The 10078-nt window shown below is 47.4% G+C and overlaps 1 protein-coding gene across 3 annotated transcripts in view; it reads left to right on the top strand.

The window, feature by feature from the left end:
• Positions 1-695: 695 nt before the first annotated feature.
• GRAMD2A (GRAM domain containing 2A) overlaps positions 696-10078 on the top strand; it is a 54321-nt gene continuing 44938 nt past the window's right edge. For all 3 annotated transcript variants that reach the window (XM_066278014.1, XM_066278016.1, XM_066278015.1), the window contains exon 1: positions 696-993. The gene's annotated coding sequence lies outside the window, so the exon portion shown is untranslated. The remainder of the gene's footprint in view (positions 994-10078) is intronic.

Genomic DNA, 10078 nt, shown 5'->3' with positions numbered 1-10078 from the left:
TGGCTCACGGAATTATTTTACAATGTGGTGTTCATGGTTCCCTCGGCCAAAACGGTTCCCAACCCCTGCTTTAGACCATTGTGCAGCAGAGGCCCCTGATAGAGGCTGCAGGATGAGCCCTGACCCCTAAGACCAGCTTCTGCTCCCGATTTCCAGAACAATTTCAAACCGCGGCTCCGTTTGTGCCCCTTGTGTTTGTCAACACCCTCCCTCCAAGATAGTAATAGGTCAAGGAGGTGGGAGAGGTTTGGGAATAGAACTGAATCCAGTTTGTGTCATCAAGCCCTCTGACCACTTCCAAGGACTAAAACCTATATGGTGGGGATACGAAGGAAGGGATCTGCAGGCCAAAACGGTTGGGGGAAGCCAAGTTTGATCCCATTCTCAACGTCCTGTTTACTGTCACCCCAACAACACCAGCAATCAACCCTTCTGCCTGTGCGTCCTCCGCTCTGGATGTTCTGGCCATCCATCTTCCACTCTTCCCAGACTTCTCCAGAAGTTTTCTGCCTGGGAGACTGAAGTTTCCAACTTTGAGAAAAGTGCATGACAGCATAGTAGCTCCCAGTTTGTACGACTGTCGGGTTCCTCGTTGCCTCTGGTGTTCCCCATTCAGGCCCTCCCTAAGTTGGTGCGGAGAGACATTGAAAGCTACCTTGGAGTTCAGTGTTGGGAGAGTTCAGAAGGCTGGGATCGGTTGTTGCGGAGAGCACCGAGCTGCGAGACTGCGAAGGCTCAAGAGGAAGAACGAGGAGGCGACCCAAGGCCCTCGCTGTGATAGGGCCGGAGGTGCAGACCTGGGAAGGGGCGGTGGGATCTGTGCGGAGCTTGGGCCCCACCTTGAATCTGGAGAGGAAGGAGCGGCCAATCGAAGACGCGCCCTCCGGCAGGCGGGGGCGGGGCGGCATGCAGTTGGGCCGTGGGATCTCCGCGTTTGCTGGAGGCTCCGCAAAGACCGCTCTGAGCAGGGGACGAGGCAGCCGAGGCGGGCAGGTAAGGGGGTGCAACCCGCGTGTCGGGCTCGGGACCCCGGAGGCTGCGCGAAGGGCGGGGCGAGGCCCTCAGCGCCTGGGTGCCCTTAGCCCGGAGGGCCGGCTCTTTCCGCCGCTGGAATGTAGGCTTGGCTCCAAGGCAGCGCTGCGCTGCGCCGGCTTCGGCGCCTCGCGGGCTGCGGGGCGTTCGCGCTGGGCGTGTCGTCCGGGCTGTCTGCCCTCTGCGCAGGAGGTCGGGACATGGGGATGAGGGATGTCCTAGCGGCGTCGGGACGGGCGTGGGCACCCTCCTTGGGACGCCTACCTCTGCCATCATCGCAGTTCACGCATGCAGGCATGCTTGCAATTCATTCATTCCTTTCTTCCTTCCCAAGCCATATCGACTCCCAGTCCTCACTGATCCCCACCCAAAGGCTGGCCCCCCGATGTGGGTGTCAGCCTCCCTGCCTTCCCAGCGGGGTCTAAAATTGTAGCGGCCCGCGGCTGCCCAGGAGGCAGCGTGAAGCTGTCCTGGCACGACCGAGCCGCACCCGTGCGTCGGGCCCGTCCCTGTCGGGCGGGCCGGGGCCAGTCTCTCAGCCTCGGTATCTGATCCAAAGTCACCCTGAGAGGAAGGAGAGTTCTTGCAGCTGGGCAAGGAGGTGGTGTTTCAGGTGACCTAAAGAATTATGGCCTCTGCCCCTTGAGGTGTTTGTTGGGGCCTTGGAGGGTGGGATTATTTGGGGGAAGGCAGAGCCAGTGGATGAGGCTGTAAATTCCTGCCCTTGCCCATGTCCCAGGTGCCACAGTCTGAGCTCTGGAAGGCAGCCTGGCACCCCTAGTCAGCTGGCACTGGGGCAGGTGGCATGGATGTATGAGCCTGGTGCCCACTCCACCCAGGTATTTGAAGCTGGTGGAATGCTTTAGAGCTCCATCTGTCCTGTCAGCAAAGAAACTGGTGGGGCCCTACCCACCTGCTCTACCGTTTGCTGCCCCCCTCCAAGATTGTTTAAAGGTGCCATCCTTGTGGAGATTGGGCTCTTAGAGAAAGACAGTACCCTGAGCATCTGTGATGTCTTTGCCCCATGTACACCCCCAGCTGTACATCTCTTTTCCAAGCAAAGACTTCTGGAGTTTCAGGGAGAGGTAGGCAGAGGGTGCCCCTCCCATTCTGCGGTGAGGGGCAGTCTCCACAGTCTGCTGGTCACACTGACTGGAGTTCAGTCCAGTCCATGCTGGCAGACACGCTCAGGTGTGAGGTCACAGTTTGACAGGGCCAGTAAAGCAGGGAGCATCTCTGGGGCAAATGGGCAGCCTAGTAGGTGAAGCTGACGGGCTGCACTAAGTTAACAAGAGAGTTTCTGCTGAGGGCAAATTAAAGTTCTCCTTACTGACTTGCCTTTGGGAGAATGTTCTGAATAGCCTAGAAGAGGCAGCCCAGGCCCTGTCCATGCCTTGATGTTACTGGTTGCTTTCAAATTTCAAAAAGTTAGCTTTAGGCCATTTTAGTGCAGACCAGAAAGACATGTGTGCCAGTTCATCCATTTCGGTTCATCTTCTGAGGTTGAAGTTGGCCATACTCATGGTGGCTTTTTGCTACCCAGCCTCCCTGGAGTTCTTCCACAGACCTGCTTGGGTGGCTCCACCCAGCCCTTAACCTGGTTAAGTGGTAGCTTTGGCCCTTAAATGCCACATACCCTATTTATCAGACCAGCATGAAGAGCCTTGTTCAGGGAATCAGAAATGAGCCCTCAGCCTAATGCCATTCCTGTTGCTGTGACTTGAAGACAAGTCAGGTTTTCTTTGGGTCTGCTTTGTCCTATGTGCAACTTCCACTAGCTTGTAAGTCCAGCTCCTTTCAGAGTTCCAGAGTTGTAAGGAACAGAGGGGACACCCCCTCCCTACCAGGTAAGGTGACTGGACTGTGAACCCCCTAAAGTCCATCCCCATGCATTCATTCAGTGATTCGGCTACCTAGCATGTTTCCCCTCAATTTCTGAAGGTGGTTTTTTCCCTATACATATAATTTCTTCTTTGCTGTGACTACCTATGGAAAGCCCATGAATTTGAAAACAGTTCAGCATTTCACTTTGGTGTCCAGTGTCTGAGGCTGGGAACCAGAAAATCATTTTTTTGTTTTTCTCCTTTTCTGAGAAGTGAAAAATCATTCTTTGGCAGGAAGTCCTTCTTGGCCACTATGCTTCTATTCACCTGGGCTGCTGGGCATTGACCTGTCACCACCTAGTATCACTACCCTTTGAAGCTTTGATGAATTCCCCAGCTGTTTACTAGTGTAGGAAAGGAAGGAGGAGGGGGAGGGCAGAAGTCCCTGGGCATGGAGCTTCTGTGTAATTGAGAAGGAATTGTCTCTCCAAGGAGGACCTACCTGCTACATAGTATAGATGCCAAAGGAAGGGGTTGCTTCCCAGAACAGAAGCCTCTGCAGGGCAAACCCTTCTCCTTTCTCCCCACTCTACAACTGTTCTTTTTTCCTTCCTTCCTTCCTTCCTTCCTTCCTTCCTTCCTTCCTTCCTTCCTTCCTTCCTTCCTCTTTCTTTCTTTCTTTCTTTCTTTCTTTCTTTCTTTCTTTCTTTCTAGTGAAAGAGTCAGAGAGAGACAAACAGGAAGGGAGAAAGATGAGAAGCTCTCATCTCGTAGTTGCATCACTTTTAGATCAGTGATTGTTTCTCATATGTGCCTTGACTGGGAGGCTCCAGCCAAGCTAGCGATCCCTTGCTCAAGCCAGCAACCTTGGGCTTAAGTCAGCGACCATGGGATCACCAGCGCGCACAAGCTGGTGAGCCTTTGTTCAAGCTGGATGAGCCCATGTTCAAGCCAGCAACCCTTGATTTCCTAACCTGGGTCCTCAGCATCCCAGGTTGATGCTCTATCCATTGCACCACCTGGTCAGGCAACTGAGCATTTTTATTAGTCTAGAAATGTAAAGTCATAATTTAGGACTGGAGTGTGTTAATAACTTACTGTGGTTGATCCAAGTTCTTGTCCTAAATTAGTGTTTTCTCAGAACTGAAAAACAACATGGTTAATTTTTTTTAAATGGACAGTAATCAGATTACTTGAATCTTTCCCATAATCGCCAGCACCACACAAAATGCTACTTTAAAATAAGTTCTGAATTTTGAAGGACTACTCAAAATTTTATTTTATTTATTGATTTTACAAGGCAGGGGGGTAAGAGTGAGAAGTATCAATTTATAGTTGCTTCACTTTAGTTGTTCATTGTTTGCTTGTTGCATGTGCCTTGACTGGGCAAGCCCAAGGTTTCAAACCAGCAACCTCAGTATCCTAGGTCAAAGCTCTATCCATTGTACCACCACAGGCTAGGCTCAAAATTTTATTTTAAAACAACCCAACCAAAATACCTCAGAATTGATATTCATACTGGGCTTCCTTCATTACTAAACAAGTTAAAAAAATGTTTATCTCTTTAAAAATGTAACTACAAAGCCCTGGCCAGATAGTTGGTTAGAGCATCGTCTCAAAGCATAGAGGTTACTGGTTTGATCCCCAGTCAGGGCACATACAGGAACAGAATGATGTTCCTGTCTCTCTCTTTCCCTTCCTTTCTCTCTAAAATCAATCAATAAAAATTTTTAAAAATAATAAAATAAAACTATAATATTTTTACACCTAAAACAACAATAACAATAACTCCTTAAAATCATTACACATTAATATCATTTAAAGTTCCCCCATCAGCTCGTAATGTTTTTGTGCCATTATTTCTTTTAATAAGGATACAAATGAGGTTTTGCAGTTGGTTAATGCATTGAATCTATATATCTATATCTCTGTAATCTCTTGTAAACTGTAGGTTCTCTTTCCATTTCTTCTTTTTTTGTTATTGTTGTAATTTATTTGTTGAAGAAACAGGATTTACTTATCCTATAGTATTCCCCAGTTTCTTAGTGTTGTTTAAAATATTCCTCTAACCCTGTTTTCCTATAAATAGAGTCGTATCTAGAAGTGGCTCAGACTCAAGAGATATTGAGCACTTGGGGAAGCACATTTGGAAGAACTTGAGGAAGCACATCTGGTTATTTCTCTTTGGACGATGTCAGCAGACATTGATGATTATTTTATTTAGACCCATTATTTCATTAGGGATTTTAAAATGGTATTGCTCTAATTCTATAACTCTTTCATCATTTATTAGCTTGATTCTTCCCATTAAAAAAAAAACTGTCTTGGCCCTGGCCGGCTGGCTCAGCGGTAGAGCATCGGCCTAGCGTGCGGAGGACCTGGGTTCAATTCCTGGCCAGGGCACACAGGAGAAGCGCCCATTTGCTTCTCCACCCCTCCGCCGCGCTTTCCTCTCTGTCTCTTTCTTCCCCTCCCGCAGCCAAGGCTCCATTGGAGCAAAGATGGCCCGGGCGCTGGGGATGGCTCTGTGGCCTCTGCCTCAGGTGCTAGAGTGGCTCTGGTTGCAACATGGTGACGCCCAGGATGGGCAGAGCATCGCCCCCTGGTGGGCAGAGCGTCGCCCCTGGTGGGCGTGCCGGGTGGATCCCGGTCGGGCGCATGCGGGAGTCTGTCTGACTGTCTCTCCCTGTTTCCAGCTTCAGAAAAATGCAAAAAGAAAAAAGAAAAGAAAAAAAAAACTGTCTCTTCAGCTATTTGGTTACTCTGAGGTATAGCTAATACTAGAAAGGCAGCATTAAAAACTTAACTCTTTTTACTTACAATTTTTCAAAATAATGAAATGGGTCCCTAGTATCTACCAAAGATGACCAATGAGTAATTTTTTTTTAATTTATTCATTTTAGAGAGGAGAGGGAGAGACAGAGGGAGAGACAGAGAGAGAGAAGGGGGGAGGAGCTGGAAGCATCAACTCCCATATGTGCCTTGACCAGGCAAGCCCAGGGTTTCGAACCGGCGACCTCAGCATTTCCAGGTTCAACGCTTTATCCACTGCGCCACCACAGGTCAGACCGAGTAATTTTTTTAATTAAAAAAATTTTTAATTGATTTTAGAGAGAGAGGAAGGAGAGAGAGAAAACATAATTTGTTCTTCCACTTATTTATGCATTAGCTGATTCTTGTGTGTGCCCTGGTCAGGGATCAAACTCACAACCTTGGCTTAGTGGGAGGATGCTCTAATCCACTGAACTACCCAGCCAGGGCCCAATAAGTCATTTTTGTATTGTTATTTCATGGATTTAAACAATTTTGTTTTGTTTTGTTTTTTTATTTTTTATTTTTTATTCATTTTAGAAAGGAGAGAGAGAGAGAGAAGGGGGGAGGAGCAGGAAGCATCAACTCTCATATGTGCCTTGACCAGGCAAGCCCAGGGTTTCGAACCGGCGACCTCAGCATTTCTAGGTCGACGCTTTATCCACTGCGCCACCACAGGTCAGGCCTGGATTTAAACAATTTTGAAGTGTTTCAGTTCATTGTAGACATCATCCTTTTATTTATTTATTTATTTATTTTTTTATTAACTTTAGAGAGAGAGGAAGGGAGAGAGTGAGAGAAAGACAGGAACATTGATCCATCTTGTATGTGCCCTGACGGGATCGAACTGGCAACCTCTGTGCTTCCGGATGATGCTCTAACCAACCAAGCTATCCGGCCAGGGCGACATCATTCTTATTGATGCTCAAATTGTCCCATTTTTGTCCCATCTTCAGAGGTTTATGAAGTCCTTATGCCATGACTGAGGTCTTTGATGGCTTCTCTGCCGTCTGGTATGATTAGATATTTTATACAGTGGTACCTTGACACACGAGCACTTTAAATCACAAGCAAGTTGAGAGACGAGCAGTGAGATTTTTTGCTTTAAGTCACAAGCAGACATTTGAATCACAGCTTCTGCCACCCGCCACTAGATGGCTTGCCAAACATTCTGAAAGGGAGGAAGAAACAAACTTCCATGGAAAGGTTTTTGTTGAAACGGTCTCTGAGTGAAAGTGAGGAAAGTGTGGCGAAAAAGTCAAAAGTAAGTGAAGAAAATTATGATGATTAAGCAAAGTAAAGAAATAGCAATTAAGTTGAGCGATAAAGTTACATATCATATGTAGTGTGTAAGTTAAATTTTGCAATTAGCCTGACCTGTGGTGGTGCAGTGTATAAAGCGTCGACCTGGAAATGCTGAGGTCGCCGGTTCGAAACCCTGGGCTTGCCTGGTCAAGGCACATATGGAGTTGATGCTTCCAGCTCCTCTCCCCTGTCTCTCTCTTCTCTCTCTGTCTCTCTCTCCCTCTCTCTCTCTCCTCTCTAAAATGAATAAATAAATAAAAATTTTTGCAATTAAATGTAGCATTAAGTGTGTAGAGAGTAAGTTATGTTAAGCAATAGTGCATGAAATGAATACCTTCTCCACCAGTCTCCTCCCTCTCTGCCAGCATTTTTGCCTGACCTTGAAGGTAAATACACTTCACAGTCTCTCTTATTATGTGTGTGTGTGTATATGTATTTGTTTTTTTGTTTTTGTTTTTGTTTTTGTTTTTTTTTTATTAATTTTAGAAAGGAGAAAGAGAGGAGAGAGAGAGACAGAGAGAGAGAAGGGGGGGAGGAGCAGGAAGCATCAACTCCCATATGTGCCTTGACCAGGCGAGCACAGGGTTTTGAACTGGCAACCTCAGCATTTCCAGGTCGACGCTTTATCCACTGCGCCACCACAGGTCAGGCTGTATTTGTTTTTTATAAAGTACATTTTCTTATTTAAAAGCATATAAAACAGCCTTACCAGGCGGTGGCGCAGTGAATAGAGCATCGGACTGAGATGTGGAGGACCCAGGTTTGAGACCCTGAGGTAGCCAGCTTGAGCGCGGGCTCATCTGGTTTGAGCAAGGCTCACCAGCTTGAGCCCAAGGTCGCTGGCTTGAATAAGGAGACACTTGGTCTGCTGTAGCCCCCGGGTCAAGGCACATATGAGAAATCAATCAATGAACAACTAAGGAGCTGCAACGAAGAATTGATGTTTCTCATCTCTCTCCCTTCCTGTCTGTCTATCCCTATATGTCCCTCTCTCTGACTCTGTCTCTGCCACAAAAATAAAATAAATAAAATAAAAATAAACAAATAAAAGCATATAAAACAAAAAATACATGTGGTTTTTGGGGGCTGGAATGGATTAATTGCAATCCCATTCTTTTTTTTTTTTTTTTTTTTTTTTTTACAGAGGCAGAGATAGACAGGGACAGACAGACAGGAACAGAGAGAGAGATGAGAAGCATCAATCATCAGTTTCTTGTTGCGTGTTGCGACTTCTTAGTTGTTCATTGATTGCTTTCTCACATGTGCCTTGACTGTGGGCCTTCAGCAGACCGAGTAACCCCCTGCTGGAGCCAGCGACCTTGGGTCCAAGCTGGTGAGCTCTTTGCTCAAGCCAGATGAGCCCGCGCTCAAGCTGGCGACCTCGGGGTCTCGAACCTGGGTGCTTCCGCATCCCAGTCCGACGCTCTATCCACTGTGCCACCACCTGGTCAGGCAATCCCATTCATTTAAATGGGGAAATTCGATTTGACAAATGAGCAGATTGAGTCACAAGCTTGGCCATGAAACAAATTAAACTAATGTGTCAAGGTACCACTGTACTCATTTGTGTATTTCCTGCCCCAAATCTGGAATCAGCCATATATTTTCAAGGAATACAGGTTCCTTTTTTTTTTTTTTTTTTTTTTTTTTGTATTTTTCTGAAGCTGGAAATGCGGAGAGACAGTCAGACAGACTCCCACATGTGCCCGACCGGGATCCACCCGGCACGCCCACCAGGGGGCAATGCTCTGCCCCTCCGGAGGCATCACTCTGCCGCAACCAGAGCCACTCTAGCGCCTGGGGCAGAGGCCAAGGAGCCATCCCCAGCGCCCGGGCCATCTTTGCTCCCATGGAGCCTTGGCTGCGGGAGGGGAAGAGAGAGACAGAGAGGAAGGAGAGGGGGAGGGGTGGAGAGGCAGATGGGCGCCTCTTCTGTGTGCCCTGGCCGGGAATCGAACCCGGGACCTCTGCACGCCAAGCCGACACTCTACCACTGAGCCAACCGGCCAGGGCCTCTTTTTTTTTTTTTACAGGGACAGAGAGAGTCAGAGAAAGGGACAGACAGACAGGAACAGAGAGAGATGAAAAGCATCAATCATCAGTTTTTCATTGTGACACCTTAGTTGTTCATTGATTGCTTTCTCATATGTGCCTTGACTGCGGGCCTTCAGCAGACCGAGTAACCCCTTGCTCGAGCCAGCAACCTTGGGTCCAAACTGGTGAGCTTTTTTGCTCAAGCCAGATGAGCCTGCGCTCAAGCTGGTGACCTCAAGGTCTCGAACCTGGGACTTCTGCATCCTAGTCTGATGCGCCACCACCTGGTCAGGCAGTACAGGTTTCTTTTAGTGGGAAATGGTATGTAGAGATCACAATCTCAGCACCAAGGGTGTTTATTGCTAGCAGAGTGGGTTTTTTTTTAAGTAATCAGTTCTGGAGTTTGTATATATTTTAAATAAGTTTTGTTGCTGATCAAATTAAAATTGTATTTTCTATCATTGTAGGAGCTATAGGCTACATTAAAAATCTAATGCCTGACCAGGTGGTGGCACAGTGGATAGAGCATTGGACTGGGATGTGGATGACCCAGGTTCGAGACCCTGAGGTCACTGGCTTGAGCACGGGCTCATCTGGCTTGAGCATGGGCTCATCTGGCTTAAGCAAAAAGTTCACCAGCTTAGACCCAAGATCGCTGGCTCGAGCAAGGGGTTACCTGGTCTGCTGAAGGCCCACGGTCAAGGCACATATGAGAAAGCAATCAATGAACAACTAAGGTGTCGCAACGAAAAACTGATGATTGATGCGTCTCATCTCTCTTCGTTCCTGTCTGTCCTTATCTATCCCTCTTTCTGACTCCCTCTCTGTCCCTGTAAAAAATAAAATAAAATAAAATAAAATAAATTTTAAAAAAGAATTCATTTAAAAAAAAAATCTAATAAGCCCTGGTGGGTTAGCATCATCCTGGTATGCAAAGGTTGCCAGTTTGATCCCAAATCCATGTACCACAAATTAATGCAGTAGTAACTACTGCTGGCTGTGGGCCTCCCTTTCTTCATCTCCACAGTCATATCTGGCCCACTGAAAGGTCTCCATCTGTGTAATGTCCTGGT

Source organism: Saccopteryx bilineata, chromosome 4 (assembly GCF_036850765.1).
Source record: "Saccopteryx bilineata isolate mSacBil1 chromosome 4, mSacBil1_pri_phased_curated, whole genome shotgun sequence".
NCBI classification, from domain to species: Eukaryota; Metazoa; Chordata; class Mammalia; order Chiroptera; family Emballonuridae; genus Saccopteryx; species Saccopteryx bilineata.
This window is presented reverse-complemented; position numbering and strand designations above follow the sequence as displayed.